The sequence below is a fragment of the Saccopteryx leptura genome, chromosome X, assembly GCF_036850995.1.
Source record: "Saccopteryx leptura isolate mSacLep1 chromosome X, mSacLep1_pri_phased_curated, whole genome shotgun sequence".
Classification (NCBI taxonomy): Eukaryota; Metazoa; Chordata; class Mammalia; order Chiroptera; family Emballonuridae; genus Saccopteryx; species Saccopteryx leptura.
This window is the reverse complement of record NC_089516.1, coordinates 27,628,167-27,647,607: the sequence shown is the minus strand read 5'-3', so window position 1 is coordinate 27,647,607 and position 19,441 is coordinate 27,628,167. Positions and strand designations below refer to the sequence as shown.

Below are 19,441 nucleotides of genomic sequence, written 5' to 3'. Positions count from 1 at the left end.
TATTTCATGCTCTTGTCACTTGTATTTTTCTAAACATGGTGGCTATGGTATTTTTCAGATTTAATTTTTTTCCAGTGAGAGGAGAGGAGATTAGAGAAATAGACTCCTGCATGTGCCCAATTGGGATCCACTGGGAAAACACCATCTTGGGCTGATGCTTGAATCAATCAAGCTATTTTTAGCACCTAAGGCTGAGGTACTCACAAGCTATCCTCAGCACTCCAGGAGATACTTGAACTAATGGAGCCATTGGCTGCAGGAGGGGAAGAGAGAGAGAAGGGGAAGAGAAGTAATTACTCACTTCTCTTGTTTTCCCTGACCAGGAATCAAACCTAGGATATATATCCATACACCAGGCAGACGCTCTATCCACTGAACCAACCCATCAGGGCCCACATTTTATTCTTGTTTGTGTGTTTAATTATATCTCAGCCAGTTAAACAGATACATTCTGTATAAATGTATATTTGGATTATTTTTATGTGCATGCAAATTACATATTTATCACTAAAGTACGCATCACAGTGTCTCTAGAGATGTCTTATGTATAGTTTTGTCTTTCATATGTCCTCTACTCCAGTGGTCCCCAACCCCCAGGCTGCAGACCAGTACCGGTCCGTGGGCCATTTGTACCGGTCTGCAGAGAAAGAATAAATAACTTACATTATTTCTGTTTTATTTATATTTAAGTCTGAATGATGTTTTATTTTTAAAAAATGACCAGATTCCCTCTGTTACATCCATCTAAGACTCACTCCTGATGCTTGTCTTGGTCACGTGATATGTTGCCGCTAAAATTAAACCCATAAACTAGCAAAATGAGTGAAAAACAAAATTCCATCGAAAGTTTTTTTGCGAAGTGGAGAAGGGCCAGTGAGGAGACAGAAGAAGAACCTACGACCTTGAAGAAAAAGAAGGCTTCATTTAACAGACAATACCAGGAGTCTTACTTGAAGTATGGATTTATCACCACTGGTGATTCTCGCGCACCAGGGCCGCTCTACATAATATGTGGTGACCGGCTAAGTAATGAGGCAATGAAGCCTTCAAAACTGCTTCGCCACTTGGAGACCAAGCACCCTACTTTAAAAGACAAACCTTCTGAGTATTTCGAAAGAAAAAAGCATGAACAAGAAGGACAGAAACAATTACTGGTGGCCACTACATCAATAAATGCGAATGCACTGAGAGCTGAGAGCATCATACTTGGTGGCTAATCGTATTGCTAAGGCTAAGAAGCCATTCACCATTGGTGAAGAATTGATCCTTTCAGCCACTAAAGACATTTGTCGTGAACTCCTAGGAGAGGCTGCGGTTAAAAAGATAGCACAGATGCCTCTTTCGGCTACCACCGTCACATGGCGCATTGAGGAAATAGCAGAGTACATTGAATCACAATTGTTGGAAAGGATTAATAAATTACCGTGGTACGCTCTCCAGGTTGACAAATCTACAGATATTGACAAGAAGGCAATGCTACTTGTTTACATGCATTATCTTTATCAAGAGGATGTGCATGAGGGTATGTTATGTGCACTATCATTGCCAACCAAAACCACAGCCGCAGAACTATTTAAATCGCTGGATGACTATATATCAGGAAAACTGAAATGGTCTTTTTGTGTCGGCATATGCACAGATGGAGCTGCTGCCATGACCGGAAGGATGTCTGGTTTAACTACTCGGATTAAGGAGGTTGCACTTGAATGCGAGTCTACGCATTGTGTCATTCACAGGGAAATGAGGAAATATACCACCGGAATTTAACAGCTTATTGAATGATGTTGTTAAAGTTATTAACCACATCAAAGCACACCCCCTTCACTCACGCCTGTTCGAGCAGCTTTGTGAGGAAATGAACGTGGAGCACAGACACCTTCTCTTATACACAGAAATAAGATGGTTATCCCGAGGGAGGTCCTTGGCCAGAGTGTTTGAATTACGAGAGCCATTGCAGAGATTTCTCTCAGAAAAAAGGTCACCTCTAGCAGCATATTTCAGTGACGAGAAATGGGTCGCAAAACTCGCTTACTTGTGCGACATATTTAACCTCAATGAACTCAATCGTTCACTTCAGGGGAAAATGACAACTGTCTTCAAGTTGGCAGATAAAGTAGTTGCATTTAAAGCCAAACTGGATTTGTGGGGACGACGCGTGAACAGGGGTATATTTGACATGTTTCAAACATTCGTGGGAATTTGGGAAGAGACTGAGCCCAAGCCTTCATTGTCCCAGCTGGTGTGCGATCACTTGTATTTGCTTTTAAAAGAGTTTGAATGCTACTTCCCAAGCACAAAAGACCCACAAATTGCCAAGGAATGGATCCACGATCCATTTGTCAACAAACCAGATGAATCCAGCGTGTCTATGCAAGAAGAGGATCAACTACTGGAGATCGCAAATGATGGCGGCCTTAAAAATATGTTCGAGACTACAACTCTGCCGGTGTTCTGGATTAAAGTCATGGCAGAATACCCCGAGATCGCCACAAAAGCACTAAAAACCCTGTCGCCATTTCCAACATTTGTGTGAAGCAGGATTTTCTGCAGTGACAGCAACCAAAACAAAATTACAGAATAGACTGGACATAAGCAACACACTTCGGGTGTCATTGTCTCCCATTACCCCTAGATGGGACCATCTTGTTGCAGAGAAACAAGCTCAGGGCTCCCACTGATTTAGCGTTATGGTTGTTGAGAGATAGGCTACTATCTCTCATTCTATATAAACATTATAATAAATAACCCTTAACTTACAATATTCATAACAATGGTGAGTTGTATTTTTCATGTACTTTATATTTGTTTTTGTGTTGTATCTTATTTTTAAGGCATGTTTAAACATTACCATAGCAACTGGAAAGTGTTTGGAGGCAGAGAGGATGTTATTCATGTTATGTTGTTGGTGCGATGTTAAGAGGACGCTTCTAATAAAGTTGCATACGAGTACACAGTGGATTCATGTTTATTTTTATTGTCGTAGGTTCATGATTGGTAGCGAGCCTGAACCTATCATATTACATATTGTCAGACATGAAATGTGATCAGAATAACAAATTTAAATACAGCCTGAATAATGAGGACATGCTCGTTCCTCCTTTAACTTAGCCCAATAAATATCGTAAGTTCAACAATTATATTTAAAAAACCACAGTTTTTACGCCGGTCGCATAATTTTATTTTGTGCATTTATCCGTCCCACCCTAAAGGTCAGTCCATGAAAATATTTTCTGAGATTAAACCAGTCCATGGCCCAAAAAAAAGGTTGAGGACCACTGCTCTACTGAACAAATTGACTAGATCAGTAAGCAGCCGTATAGTTATGTTAGTATTAATAAAGTAAGGGAGCAAACAATATCAAATATTGAACCTAATAAACTAGGGAGTTGAGTCTGATATTAAGCTTGACTTACTAGAAAACTATGATATTTGCAGCTCCAGAAGGGACTGCCACGTCCTTCACTGAAGGGGGGATCTCTGAACCATGTTCCTGGTGGGACAACTGGCCCTTATCTGGGATTACTAAAGGAAATATGAAACAACAAAGGGAAATTCCTCTGCAGGATGCATGATGCACAGTAGAAACCAAGCTGGCACAATAAAAGCCAAGATGGCAACCGTAAAGGGGAGGTCTCTAGCTTAGGAAAAGGATTGGATTAGATTGGATAAAGGACACACAACCCCAGAAGATTTAGAAAAGCTATTGAATAGGAGTTGAGCCCAGCACAAGCTTGGGAAGGATTACAAAAGAGATTGGTTAGTTTGAAAGCCCAAGGTAATATAATCAAAGCCTAACAAAAGACCCTCACATGGTATGCATTCACCCATTGTTTGCCTGTTCGCACATGTTCTCTCTCCATTGTAACCTGCAGGCCCAGCAGCCCCATGGGCCTCAGCTTGGGCAGACTCCAAGCACTGGTCTGGGTGCCACAGCACAGCACAGTGCAGTGCCAGTCAAAGTTCAGCCTGGAACAGAGACTAAGCGGGTCAGATGGGACAAGAGACTGAGCTGAAGTAAGCTTTGGCATGGACAGCAGCTTCGGCTGCCCCGCCCATGCTGAGTAAGGGCACAACCTCTCTGGAAACTGGCCTTTCTTCTCGGCTTGGTGAAGACAAGTCTGGACTTCTTCCACAGCAGGATGGAGCTAAGCCACCTGGTTGTAAATGAAAAACTGGACACCTAGAGACTCCTTTGTTTTTGCTCCAGCATCAATAAATCTTAACACTACAGTTCACTGTTTCTTGTGTGGGTCCCCAAAATGCTTTTCTTTTGACTCCATAGAGGAACCCTATTTCCACCAGCAATAGTTACAATATAACTGGTTTCCCTTTGTGTGGATCCAGATTAGTCAATTACATGAATATCCAAATCAAATCATTAGAAATAATGTCTCATATAACTCAGGAGAGAATATTTATAAGAAACAATAAACTATTGATGCTCCTCACTATTATATATTGCTGCTGAACTAACTTTCCTCATCAATAAGTTGGTATTTAAGTGACAATAGACCCAATTTCATTTTCTACTTCCTAAGCCCACTAAAGTCAGAAGCACCAAAATGTTCTGACTTTTCTAACAAACTTAATTTTAAGACGGCAAAACTCTGTTACTTAATGCTTTTTAAATTGAGTGATTGCACTGATTTATCTTGTTGGTGCTGTCAAATCAAATATACAGAAATAGCCATATAGTTTGTTAGGTATAGTTATGTTAGTTATCTATTACAAATGTAAAAACCCATAGCATCTTATCAGCACTACTGACACCCTAAGGATTCACACTTCTTAAGTGACCTGTTTCCTGCTCTGAACCTGAAAGCTGTGTGTACATGGAACACCTGTCACATGCCATTTAAAGGAAGTGTGAGGAGAAGGGGACATGGCATCACAGGGTCCATAGTTGATTCCTATTTCTGTCATGTACTACTTGGATGACTTTGGGAAAGATATTTAAGTTCAGTATTCTGTCTCTTATATTTGTACAGTATAAGCCCTAACTCACAGTGTTACTTGGCATCAAATGCGATCTTGTGTACACCTAAACACCACACAGTTGTTGGCCAAGCTGCAAATTGCAGAATCCAGAGAATCATCTGAAAGATATCTACTTATATATCTAGTGAAGGAGAAAATAAAAAATAGCCCAAAGCTGAAAACGTTACCAATCAAATCTTCCAGTTACAGTATTTTATTTTACAGGGTTTTTTTTTCCTTTGCACATTATAATTACCACCATTATTTTGATTCAAGAGTGTAGACTGCAGTATTTTTCAAATTTCTTTTTTTTTACTATGTTACAGTAAGAAGTGTATTTTTTATTTTAGATCACCATATTAATACTGCACACATAAACATACACATTTGAAAGAAAAGTTTCAAAAACTATTACTACCTGTGTTGTAGTATAATATTTTCTACTCTGTTTTGTTATGTTGCAGTTTATTTTATTTTATTTTATTTTATTTTATTTTATTTTAAAAAGGTTAATCAGTATACCACCAGCAATGTTTCACAACATATGTTTTAAATATTTTAAAGAAAAACAGATCAGAATTTAAATCCTAAATCATTCACTTATTAGCATAGTGGCTATGAACAAGTTAGAATCTCAGTTTCCTCATTTGTGAAATGGGAATTATGGTATAATAGAAATAAAACCTTATTTCATAGAGACATAATGAAGATTACATCAGGTAATTAATATAAAGCACAAAGTATAGTAATACTCATTACTTGGGGATTTCAAATCACTACCTTTAATTGCATAAGGGATAAAGTTAAAAAATATATTTGACAGAAAAAATATATATATTTCACTGTATTCTATAAAAATCAGAAAAGTTAGACAATAATCTAAACAATTTAGATTCTTAAATTTATTTTTCCCTTGACTATTTCATGAAGAGAGAAATCAAAGATTATTTTAGGATGTTAATAACCATTGAAAAACAAATAGAAGGTGATGGAGGACAATCTGACTTTGGGTGATGGGTATGCAACATAATTGAATGACAAGATAAACTGGACATCTTTTCTTTGAACACATGTACCCTGATTTATTGATGTCACCCCATTAAAACTAATAAAAATTTAAAAAAAGGAAAAGAAAAGAAAATCGGTATTGAGGCCAGAAGGTCTCTTTGCTAGATTACAAAGAGGCCCTTATCTTCTGTAGTGGAGAGCAGAAAAAGCTGAGGACTAAACTCAAGATTTAATAGTTATATTCACTGATCTTCAAAGATACTTGAATCTGATCAGCTGAGTCCGTCTATTATGTCAAGGTCAGATCCCTTTTGGGACAACCTGGGACTCTGATACATGGGATGAGGACATATGGGTGGACACCCCTGAAGAGTTGGGCTTCTCAGTGTTAAAGAAATCAGATTAGTCCCAAGATACTGTCACTCATGCTAATTCTATGACAGCAAACCCAAACTTTACTAAGTGTTTATGCTTGGCTCTCCCAGAAAATGAAGGCCTTGTCAACCAATCAGCACTTGCCTGCAAGCACAAGTTACCTGACCCGGCTCCAAAATTTCCTTTTTGCTGCATATAAGGAAAGTAACCCTGTTTAGCCAATCAGCAAATGCCCAGCATAACTTCCTTGTTCTTGCTCACTTCAGTCTATAAAACCCTCTTGAACTGTACAGCTCTTTCGAGCTCCTTTCTACCTGCTACACTGAGTGCTGCCTGATTTGTGAATTGCTGAATAAAGTCAATGAGGTCTTTTTTAAAAAAAAAAAAAGAAAGAAAAACAAAGTTGATATCCCAACACCACTGGTGGGAAAGGCCATGAATGTTTGAAAGCACCATTCTAGAACTTGACAATTGCCTCATTGCACAAAGCCATTCAGAGCGGTACCCCAGTGTAATTTAACTCTATTTCCAAAAGCTGTAAATCCAGGCCAACATTTGTAAACACTAATGCACAATTGACTGCAATGTCACCTTGTTCTTTCTTTACCCTTCTCATCCTACTTAATTTCCTCAACATGACTCAAAGTTTAAATTTATCTGAAGCTTCAAAGTGTGTCCAAGAAAACTATATCATTATTAGTCACTTACTTCCCTTTGGGCTTAAAATACTTGGCCAATATCAAATGTCATATTTCAAATCAGATCCATTTCTGTTTACTAGTAGTGTGAGAATCAGAAGTTCACCTTAACTAAATTTATATTTTCTCCCTAATTTAGTAATGCAAATTATTATATTTCACACTGCATATGCTATGATGCAAAGTGCAACTGGGACCCAGTTGGTTAGCAATCCAGATTAGTGAATCCTGGAGATGCTTACAGGGAAACAAATGACATGCTTACTTAAAATTTATTCATTTCTAATGATAAAAACATTTCTTTTCAAATTACAATCTATAGATGTTTGCTAACAGGCATTTCCTGCCATCAGTGGGTTTTCTACTCCACCCTCTTTTGCCATGACCAGTAAATATTATTGAAAATGAGTTTCGAAACATTCTGCTGGCATGTTACGTTTTTACGTCCTGTGGATTGCTTATTAGGTCCTCTCAATATCATTTGAAACATAATATTTTTTTAAGTGAAAGGAAGAAAGATAGACAGACTCCCACATGGACCCCATGGGGATCCACCTGGCAACCCCTGTCTGGGATGGAATCAACGGAGCTATTTTTAGTGCCTGAGGCTGATGCACTCATGAGCTATTCTCAGTGCCCTGGGTAATGGTCAAACCAATCAAGCTTGGCTGTGGGAGGGGAAGAGGAAAAAACAGGAAAGAGGGAGAGGAAGAGAAACAGATGGTTGCTTCTCATGTGTGCCCTGACGGGGGATCAAACCCCAGATGTCCACATGCCCTGCTGGCTCTCTATCCACTGAGCAAACTTGCCAGGGCCCATTATGGTTTTTTATGAGGAACCTGGGTAATTACTTAATTGCAGTGTTTCTGTTTTCACTGGATATGCCACTGAATAGAAATGAAAGGAATATGGTCTCCTAAATAAAATTCCCTAGCTAAGCTAGAAATTTGATCTTCATGTCCCATTCATCAGGTGAATCTAAGCCAAAAAAAAAAAAATCCTCCTTTGAATAGAAATGTCTCATGCAGCCCTGGCCGGTTGGCTCAGCGGTAGAGCATCGGCCTGGCGTGCAGATGTCCTGGGTTCGATTCCCGGCCAGGGCACACAGGAGAAGCGCCCATCTGCTTCTTCACCCTTCCCCCTCTCCTTCCTCTCTGTCTCTCCCTTCCCCTCCCGCAGCCGAGGCTCCATTGGAGCAAAGATGGACAGGGCGCTGGGGATGGCTCCTTGGCCTCTGCCCCAGGCGCTAGAGTGGCTCTGGTCGCAACAGAGCGACCCCCCCCCCCCCCGGAGGGGCAGAGCATCGCCCCCTGGTGGGCAGAGCGTCGCCCCTGGTGGGCGTGCCGGGTGGTTCCCGGTCGGGCACATGCGGGAGTCTGTCTGACTGTCTCTCCCCGTTTCCAGCTTCAGAAAAAAAAAAAAAAAAAAAAAGGGATGTCTCATGCTTAGACTCAGATGAAAGGTGAAGTTTATTTTGATCTAACCTATTTCAGTCACTTTTCCATTAAGAAATCTTTTAAAATATTTGTGACCTATAAAATGTTCAGGCAGCCTTAAAAATGGAATAACTTTAAACTAGTAGGAAATTTCATTAATGAAATCACTTACATGCTTTGTGTTTAATTGCAAACCCTTTGGGGGAAAATGTCCGTGTGCACTGAGATATACTCAGAGATTATAATGATATAGACTTTAGGATTTGAAATTTTTATAAAGTTAAAGTTATAAAAAAGCAGGGAAAATTTAATTGTTCACAAAGTAGTGTCTTTATTATGGAAAGCGGTCTGCATTTTTTTTTGTATTATTTTATTACATCTGTTTACCTTTTAAAAAGGTGTCTAGCTCCAGGGTATCTGGGTCAGTGGTAATGACCTGCCTCTTAGGTCCACTGCATATTCTTTCAGGTAAACTTCTAGATCTGTCATTTCGATGAGAATGTGAATAAGCTGTTAATATGCATGTGTAATCCTAGTGTATTCCCAGTTTTTCCAAATACAAGGACAACAGTCACAACAGGAGTAAAGACTAGAATTTGGACCAGAGGAGAAAAAAAAAAAAACCAAAGCTCTAAATGGATGAAAGGGGTCTAACCAGAATAATGAATTTGAGCTTAAATATACCTATGTGCCTGCAGAGATAAAATGAATGAATGAAAATATTTGGATGCGGCCCTGGCTGGTTGGCTCAGTGGTAGAGCGTCGGCCTGGCGTGCGCGGGACCCAGGTTCGATTCCCGGCCAGGGCACATAGGAGAAGCGCCCATTTGCTTCTCCACCCCCCCCCCCCTTCCTCTCTGTCTTTCTCTTCTCCTCCCGCAGGCAAGGCTCCATTGGAGCAAAGATTGCCCCGGCGCTGGGGATGGCTCCTTGGCCTCTGCCCCAGGTGCCAGAGTGGCTCTGGTCGCGGCAGAGCGACCCCCCCCCTCCCCGAGGGGCAGAGCATCGCCCCCTGGTGGGCAGAGCATCGCCCCTGGTGGGCGTGCCGGGTGGATCCCCGTCGGGCGCATGCGGGAGTCTGTCTGACTGTCTCTCCCCGTTTCCAGCTTCAGAAAAATACAAAAAAAAAAAAAAAGAAAGAAAAAGAAAATAGTTGGATGCAATACACATTGGAGAGTAGTGGGATCTATATCCAGCTGAAATGGAAGGGTTTATTTTGTTCAAAGCCCAGCTGCTAGGCTTATGTGGAAATATGGATTCACTGTTTCCAGGTCTTTCTATTTTCTATAAAAAGTTCGAAGCAGATCTACAAATTAAAAATGTTGGCAATCATTTAAAAAATTACTCAAACATTAATTTATAATAACTTTCTTAGTTTTTCACTTTAGAGGTCTCATTCTTCCAATTTTAAGTATGAGTTACATAAACTAAATTATATAGATTTCAAATATTTAATTTAATAAATTTTGAAAAATGTATAGACTCATATAACCTTTACTGCAAACAAATTATAGAATGCTTCTATTCCCCACCCCTCAAATTTTTTTTTTATTCCCAGTTCTACTCAATTCCCCACCCTCAGAGGTAACAACAATTTTGTTTTATATCACCATAATTTAGATTGGCCTTTTCAAGAACTTTATATAAATGGAATGACATAGACAGTTTGGGCTTAGTACTTTTTGTTCAATATAACATTTTGAGATTTACTCATGTTGTTACATTTATCAGTAGTTAGTTACTTTGCATTGTTTAGTAGTATTACAGTCAATTCACTTTTTAATTTTTAAAATTTATTTATGTATTCATTTTAGAGAGGAGAGAGAGAGAGAGAGAGAGAGAGAGAGAGAGAGAGAGAAGGAGAGAGAAGGAGAGAGAAGGAGAGAGAGGAGCAGGAAGCATCAACTCCCATAAGTGCCTTGACCTGGCAAGCCCGGGGTTTCAAACCGGTGACCTTAGTGTTCCAGGTCCACACTTTATCCGCTGCACCACCACGGGTCAGGCTACACTCAATTCATTCATAGAGCAAGTCTGGCCCAAGTGTTATGATAGACTTGGCTTGCAGGAAAATTATTGGTTTAGTATCTAGATTAGAGATAAGAAGATAATTGGTGACAGCAAAGACTCTCAAATACAGACAGGATTGGGAGAGGGATCATGCTACTTGGAGAATGTTAAAGTAAAACTGTAAAATAGTGGAAATGAGAACTGGAAGGCAGAAGAGAGCAAAAGCATCCTTAGGTAGAGGCTTTCAAAGTTTCTAAGAACGTGGGTGGGGTGTGAGCGGGACATAAATGTGACTAAAGAAGTGAAGGAAATAGCTGATTAATAAATGTACGATATTGAAGTTGAATTCTAAAAAGAAACGTGGTTATTGATATATAAACTCATTTAAATGCAAATATTTAAATGTTTTTAAAAATAAATGGATACAGCACACTTCTTGTTATATTTCTCTTATAATTAGGTTTGTTTTGGGGGGGGCAGGGATGGGTAGGAAGACCACAGAGATAGAATGTCATTCCCATCACATCATATTCAGGGTACATACTGTCAACATGACTTACCACTGGCGTTAACTTGGCTCACCTGCCTGAGCTAATATTTGTCAGGTTTCTCCATCATGAAGTCCATGGAGAATCTGGAAGTTAAGCTTTTTTGCTTGCCTCCTCCGTGCTTGACCCGGGTGTATAGCTGTGTGTGTGTGGGATGGGCGTACTGCACCCATTAATAACTGCGTTTTCATTTTCTACAGTTTTCTGGAATTTGTGAAAGCAAGCCCGCCCTGGGTATCAGAGCCAGGTGACCTCAGAGTCTGTCCCTTGGGCAGCAGGCACAAAAACTAGGCACCAGGTGTGCACAAGCTCTTTCTAAGGCAGGGGTCGGGAACCTTTTTGGCTGAGAGAGCCACGAACGCCACATATTTTAAAATGTAATTCCGTGGGAGCCATACAACGACCCATGTACGTTACGCATTATCCAATAAAAATTTGATGTTGTCCCAGAGGACAGCTGTGAACATGAGCGGTAGGAAATGAATGGATTGTAATATATGAGAATGTTTTATATTTTTAACGTTATTATTATTTTTATTAAAGATTTGTCTGCGAGCCAGATGCAGCCATCAAAGAGCCACATTTGGCTCACGAGCCATAGGTTTCCGACCCCTGTTCTAGGGAGATATTAGTGATCTGTAGAGGCTTGAGTAAAGGATCACAGTCAGCCACTAGCCCTGTGCTAAATGAGAAGCTGGACCCTCTTCAGAGAGCAGTCGTTAAAGTATGCAAATAGGTCTCTTTCAGGAAAAGACTAGGAAATGGACACTTTTTTTGGCCTGCTGCCTCTGCGCTGCACCCAAAGGGATAGCAATGGTGAGTCCTGGGAAGCCTGTTAAAACCTGTTTGTTTGCTATAGGCTCGTGGGTCTCATGAATGCAAGCCACATCAGCTTTCAGAGCTAGGTGTTTTGGGGGCTCATTCCATAGGTTGGAGTCTTAAAAGTTGTGGTGCTTGATGTAAGACCCAAACCCTTGTATGGGAGAGAGGCTGGGAGTTGGGAGGTCTCTCTAGATTATATATATGGCTCTGTGCTGGGTGTGGGCTTTATTGTGAAACAGGGTCTCAGCCTTTCCTACCCATTTAAGTGTGGATTATGTGGGTATTTTCTCGTTTACCTGAAGTGCAGGAATAGTTTCTGGATTTCACTTTTATTTTTTTTATAGAAAGGGAGAGAGAGTCAGACAGAGGGACAGATAGAGACAGACAGACAGGAAGGGAGAAAGATGAGAAGCATCAGTTCTTCGTAGTGGCAACTTAGTTGTTCACTGATTGCTTCCTCATATGTGCCTTGACTAGGGGCAGGGCTACAGCAGAGCGAGTGATCCTTGCTCAAGCCAGCGACTTTGGGCTCAGGCCAGCAATGTTTGGGCTCAAGCCAGCATCCATGGGGTTTTGAACTTGGATTCTCCACGTCCCAGTCTGATGCTCTATCCACTGGGCCACCACCTAGTCAGGCAGTTTCTGGATTTCTTTTAGAGACAATCACTTCGAGTGTAGCTGTAGATTTGCTGTGTCCATGGGAGGAGGTGACTAGGAGCTTCCTGTGTCACCATCTTGTACAAGACAGCTTCTTACAGCTTTAATAATATCTACTACATGGGTCACAAAGACTGGGCTTCTTTTCTTCAAGGCTTTGTTTCTTTCCCATCTTTCTTGATCATCTCATAGGAGTCTAGATCTTTTACTACTTAATAATGATTGATTTTCATTTTCCTAACTTGTGAAGGTTAAGTTCACATTGTAAAAGTATATCTGTATTGATACTTTAAGCACAAGTTATATATTAACTACTTCTCACACTTCAGAGAAATAATCTTCATTCTGTTTTTCATCAGTATCTTATGCTCTGCAATGAAATTGAATAACAACTCCCTAACAGTACAAAAAAGCTTGAAGAAGGCCATGGCCATCTGTGACCATTCAATAGTCAGAGAGCAGAAATAATAGAAATTACTTCTCCTTGAATCTCAAAATTCTAAAATTGTTATAATTAAGTCCAATCCTCTTGTGATTTATTGATTATTGTTTGCCTCTGTGTTTCTTGTAAGAGATTTTAATACATGAGGCTTTTTTTTAATTCCTGAGGTTTTCATAATTTAAAGGATTTTGGAGTCTTTTAACTACCAACAATGCTATCTGCTGATATTCCTGAAGATAGTCTGGTAAACCCTTTCAGAATTGGACTGCACCATATAAACCCAAACATATTCACTTATTTTCTGTTTCTTGAATTGTAGACAAGAACCATGAACTATGACGAGTATCTTATTTTAGCCTAAAACTCAGTCCAACAGCAAAGTATTTTACTATGAATCAAGGCCTGAATATAGGTAATGGCATGCTTCCATGTGGCTTAGAAGAATATTTTTGGTGAGAAAAACTAAATTAAACTTTCCTAAACAATAAAGAAATGCGTTTCCTTGAATACCAGGAAGACTAGAGGTGGGGCAAGGTCAAGTTAAGAAATATCAGTGATTAAATGATTCAATAAAATATCTAGCTCTCATTATGTTGTTCTCAACAAAGGAGAACTTTTTTTTCAAGAGAAAGCCAATGGCAACCAAGGGTACTTACTTTCTTGTTCTCTAAAACAAAATAGAGTAACTTCTCCTCCAAACATGGAATAGGCCGTGGCTGGCTGGCTCAGTGAATAGAATGATGGCCTGGAGTATGGACATCCCAGGTTTGATTCCCAGTCAGGGTGCACTAGGGAAGTGACCATCTGCTTCTCTCCCCTTCTTTCCCCTTCTCTCTTGCTTTTCCTCCCACGGCTAGTGACTCTATTGCTTCACGTGTGGCCTGGGGTGCTGAGGATAGCTTCTTTGGAGTGCATCAGCCTCAGGTACTAAAAATTATCTCGGCACTTGAGCATCAGCCCCAGATGGCGTTGATGGGTGGATCCTGGTCTGGGTGAAGGCAGGAGTCTGTCTCACTATCTCCCCTCCTCTCACTTAAAAAACAAACAAACAAACAAACAAACAAAAACATAAAGTTTATTCTGTTTAAAATAATTTAGGTCATACAACCTATGTAGAGCATAAAGAATAACCAAGAGAAATTTTATGCTCTTATTCCAATGGTAAATGGGAACTGTCTCCGGAACTAGAAACAGAGTAGATACCTAAGGAAAACTGAATTCTGTTAAGAGAAAGCTTGGCTTCAGCTGTTTTCCATTTTGTTTTATTCTCTAATATCTCCCAAAATTTTATTTGCAGCACATGAGCATTTAATAGCAGTTCATGCCATTTAACATGTGAAAAGGTGAGTAATGAAAATGCACCGGTGTTTAAGTACAAAGTAGTTCATAAAATGCAGACACTGAATTTTTATACTGAAGAAATTATCCATAACTTTCCCAGAAATAAAAATCTTTCCAAATTGTTTATTTTAATTGGATTTGTTTCCTGGCTACAGATATAAATAAAAACTCCTTTTAAATTTATGCACTACGCCTTCAAACACCATATATGTGCTGAGTCACTGATAAATAATTCACTTAGCCTGGAAACAGATGAACCGATTTCTGAAAGCTGTAGACTTCTAAGTTTCCCCATACCTTTCCTTGTTGATATTAGCTGGAATAGATGAATGATGGCATTCTAATTAGGACAAAGAAGGGTATCACCTTTAAATTTTCAGCAACCTGCCATGCTGAATTACCAATATCATGCTAGTTATATTATTTGTGTCATGTCCTCTTCTCTGCTGCATCTAAGTGCAGCAAATAGTTGTGAATAGTTGATATTTGCTCCAGAAACAGCCACATTTGCAAATTATAATAACTCCTTTAAGGAGATTTCACATGCAGGGGAATGTGATAATTCTACTCCAAGTAGTTTAAAAGTAAGTTTCAATTCATTTTAACCAAACAAGTAATGTAATTCAAGGATGTTTTTCTGATTTTTACCCAACATGGCAGATTGCAAGGTATCTTAGGGAGCTTTTATTGAATAATTGCCTGGTCTATTCTCTAATATCCCTGAATAGAAGAAATTAAATAATAACCCCTCAGAAAAAGCAATAACTTAGATTCACAAGAATAATAGTAGTCACATGATTTATGTACATTTTAGTTAAAAGCTAATATTGACTGTGGAATCAATAAATGTGTTTTGGTGACTCTGAATAACTTTTAAGAATATAGCCAGAGTCACCTCACTAGTGATGGCACAGTAGATAGAGTATAGACCTGGGATGCTGAGGTCCCAGGTTCGAGACCCCAAGGTTGCAGGCTTGAGCATGGGCTCATCCACTTGAGTGTGGGGTCACTAGCTTGAGCATAGACTAATCAATATGATCCTATGGCCACTGGCTTGAGCCCAAGGCCACTGGCTTGAGCCCAAGGTCACTGGCTTGAGCAAGGGGTCATTGGCTCTGTTGGCCCAGTCAATGCATACATGAGAAGCAATCAATGAAAAACTAAAAGTGCTGCAACTACTAGTTCATGCTTCTCATCTCTCTTCCTTTCTCTTTCTCTCCTAATAATAATAATAATAATAATAATAACAATAAATTAAAAAAGGAGAAGAAAAAATATAGCCACAGAACAGAAAGTTGTTTTCACTGAGGTTTTACAAATACATATTATGAAACATTTGTAGGGCAAACAAGCTGGATCACAAAAGAAAAACAATTACTTGTATGCTGAGCAAATTTCCCTGAAGTATTATTTAACCTAGATATCTTTTCTCAAAGAATTAACTTGTAAATTTTTTTTTATTCCTGAAGTTAAATTTATATGTAGTGAGATAAACAATATCTGAAGTGTACAATTTAATGATATTTGATTGTATACACATAAACACTCATATGTAATATAGACATATGTAACCTACAGCCACTCAAGATAAAATCAAAGGAGCCTAGTTCTTCCTTATTCCAATCATATCCCACCCCCAGATATACAGTGTTCTGAGTCTGTAGCTATGGGTTAGACAAGTATGTCATAGCACTTCATCTAACTGGAATCATAAAATATGTAATGCTTTGAGTCTGCCATCTTCTAGTCAATATTATGTGTATGAGATTCATACATGTTGGTGTGTGTATCAACAGTTAATTATTTGCTACTGTTAAATATTATTTCATTATATGAATATACCACAGTTTACTATCTTATTGACAGGCTTTTGGGTTATTTCCACTTTTTGGTTATTGTGAATGTAACTACTATAAACATCCTCATACAAACCTTTGTATGGACAAAATTCTTAATTTCATTTAAATAAATACCAAGGACTGGATCACTAGATCTAAGAGTGGTATATATTTAAGTGTTTAAGAAATTGCCACCCAGATTTCCAAGTGGTGTGGCACTGTGGCTTGAATTTGTATTTCCCTGATATCTAATCATATTGAGAATCTTTACATGTACTTACTATTTACTATTTATGTATCTTCTTTCATGTAGTGTTTGTTTAAGTATTTTGTCCATTTTTTATTAGTCACTTTTAAGAGATCTTTATATATACTCTGGAAACAAGTCCTTTGTCAGATATGTGTGTTGCTAATGTTTTCAACCTTTGTATGGCCTGCATTTTTAATTTCTTAAAGACAGCTATGGAAAAAAAGAATTTTTTATTTCAAAGTCCAATTTATCATTTTATTTCAGTTCAATGTCTTTTTCTGTATGGCTGCTCTAAGAAATCTTTGCTCACTCTGTGTTCACGAAGATATTCTGCAATGTTTTATAAACTTCTATAGTTTTAACTTACATTTAGATCTTAAACGATCTCAAATTAATTTTTGTATACCATGTAAGAAAGGAGTCATAGTTATTTTTTCCATATATGATCTGGGCCAATTTGTTGAAGATATTTTCTTTTTCTTTTCTTTTCTTTTCTTTTCTTTTTTTTTTTTTTTACAGAGATGGGGAGAGAGTCAGAGAAAGGGATAGACAGGGACAGACAGACAGGAACAGAGAGATGAGAAGCATCAATCATTAGTTTTTCGTTGCACGTTGCAACACCTTAGTTGTTCATTGATTGCTTTCTCATATGAACCTTGACCGTGGGCCTTCAGCAGACCAAGTAACCCCTTGCTCGAGCCAGTGACATTGAGTTGAAGCTGGTGAGCTATTGTTCAAACCAGATGAGCCCGTGCTCAAGCTGGTGACCTCGGGGCCTCGAACCTGGGTCCTCTGCATCCCACCCAGTCCGACGCTCTATCCACTGCACTACCGCTTGGTTAGGCGAAGAAGATATTTTCTTTCTTCTTTGTATTATACTGAGCTCTTTCATGAAAATCAATTGATTATATGTTTGTTTGTTTTCTGTTTTTCTGGATGATATGTTCTGTTCATTTGAGGTGTTTGTCTACAAATTTATATTATCATAACAGCTCAATAACTGTAACAGTATAGCAAACTTTGAAATTATGTGCTTTCTATCTTTTGAAATGGAAACTTAATCATTGCTTTTAAATCTTACTTATTTCTAAAATAAACATGCCAAGGTATAAATTTCCTTCTACAAATTGGTTTAGAAGCACCCCACAAATTTTGACATGGTATGATTCCATTAGAATTCAGTTCAATATTTTTCTCATTTCCTTTGTGATGTATTCTTTGACCCATGGGTTATTCTGAAGAGTGTTAATTAATTTCTAAAGTTTGGGGTATCTTCTATATATCTTACTATTATTGATTTTAAATTAGTCCTGCTATGTTTGAAGAACACACTTTGTGAGTATTTGGTCTTTTAAAATTTATTAGTACTATTTATCTATTGCCTAGAATATGGTCTATCTTGAGGGAGATTCCATGTGCACATGAAAAGTGTGTTCTATAATTGCTGAGGTGATCTATAAATATGAACAGGGTTCAATAGGTTGATAATGTTCACATACTCTACAGCAGTGGTTGTCAACCTGGTCCCTACCGCCCACTAGTGGGCATTCCAGCTTTCACGGTGGGCGGTAGCGGAGCAACCAAAGTATAAATAAAAAGATAGATTTAACTATAGTAAGTTGTTTTAAAAAGATTTATTCTGCCAAACTTAGCGAAAATCTGACATAAAATACTTGGTAAGTAATTATTATTATAGGCTTTAACTTGCTGTAACTCTGCTTTATAAATTTTATAAAGTAAAGTTACTTCCCTACTTAATATTAATAAATCACCATTACTATGGAACCGGTGGACAGTTAGAAAATTTTACTACTAACAGATACAAAAGTGGGTGGTAGGTATAAAAAGGTTGACTACCCCTGCTTTACAGTATGATGTTTTGCTTACTTGTTTTATCAATTGTTGAGACAGGGTAATGAAATCACCAACTGTGACTGTGGCTTTTTATTTCAGTTCTGTTGGGTTTTACTTTATCTATTTTATAGCTCTGTTATTTGGTGCATTTACTTTTGGGATTGTGGTATCTTCCTAATGAATGGACTGTTTTTTAATAAAGTCTACCTTGTAAGCTCTTTGCTTTCTATTTGTTTCATACATTGTTTTTTTTGTCCTGATTTACTGCTTTTTCTGTGTTGTTCAGATATTTTTGTTTTTTATTTTCTATCATCTATTAGATTTTAATTCACACCCATTTGTCTTACTTTTATTAATTTTTTTGGGATTATAATATGTCTCCCTACTTTATCACAGTCTACTTAGAATTAACATTACACCATTTCATGTATAACTGAAAATATTGAAAAGAGTATAATTCTATTTTCCCTCTTATACTTTGTGCTATTTTGTCATACATTTAATTTCTACATGGTAAAAAGCCCACAATAAAATATTATTTCTACTTTAAAAATCAGTTTACTTTGGCCCTGGTCCATTGGCTCAGTGGTAGAGCATTGGCCTGGCATGCAGGAGTCCCGGGTTTGATTCCCGGCCAGGGCACACAGGAGAAGCGCCCATCTGCTTCTCCACCCCTCCCCCTCTCCTTCCTCTCTGTTTCTCTCTTCCCCTCCCGCAGCCAAGGCTCCATTGGAGCAAAGTTGGCCTGGGCGCTGAGGATGGCTCCTTGGCCTCTGCCTCAGGTGCTGGAGTGGCTCTGGTTGCAACAGAGCAATGCCCCAGATAGGCAGAGCATCGCCCCCTGGTGGGTGTGCCAGGTGCATCCTGGTCGGGCGCATGCGGGAGTCTGTCTGCCTCCCTGTTTCCAACTTCGGAAAAATACAAAAAAAATAAAAATAAAAATCAGTTTACTTTTAAAGAACTATAGAAACTAAAAGAAAAAATGGTAGCCTTTATATTTACCCACATATTTACCATTTCTATTACTTTTCACTTCTTGTTGAGATTTGAGTGTGTATGTGTATGTGTGAGAGTGAGTGTGTTTGTGAGAGAGAGAGTGAGAAAGAGAGAGAGAGAGAGAGATTGGGGGATAAGAATTGGAGGTTTGGGAAGGTAAAAACTTGTTTTATATCTTAGTGGTAAAGTGATA

At 38.7% G+C, this 19,441-nt stretch overlaps 1 pseudogene; it reads left to right on the top strand.

Moving 5' to 3' along the window:
• Positions 1–3,845: 3,845 nt before the first annotated feature.
• Positions 3,846–19,441, top strand: part of LOC136386256 (small ribosomal subunit protein uS2 pseudogene) — a 116,859-nt pseudogene continuing 101,263 nt past the window's right edge.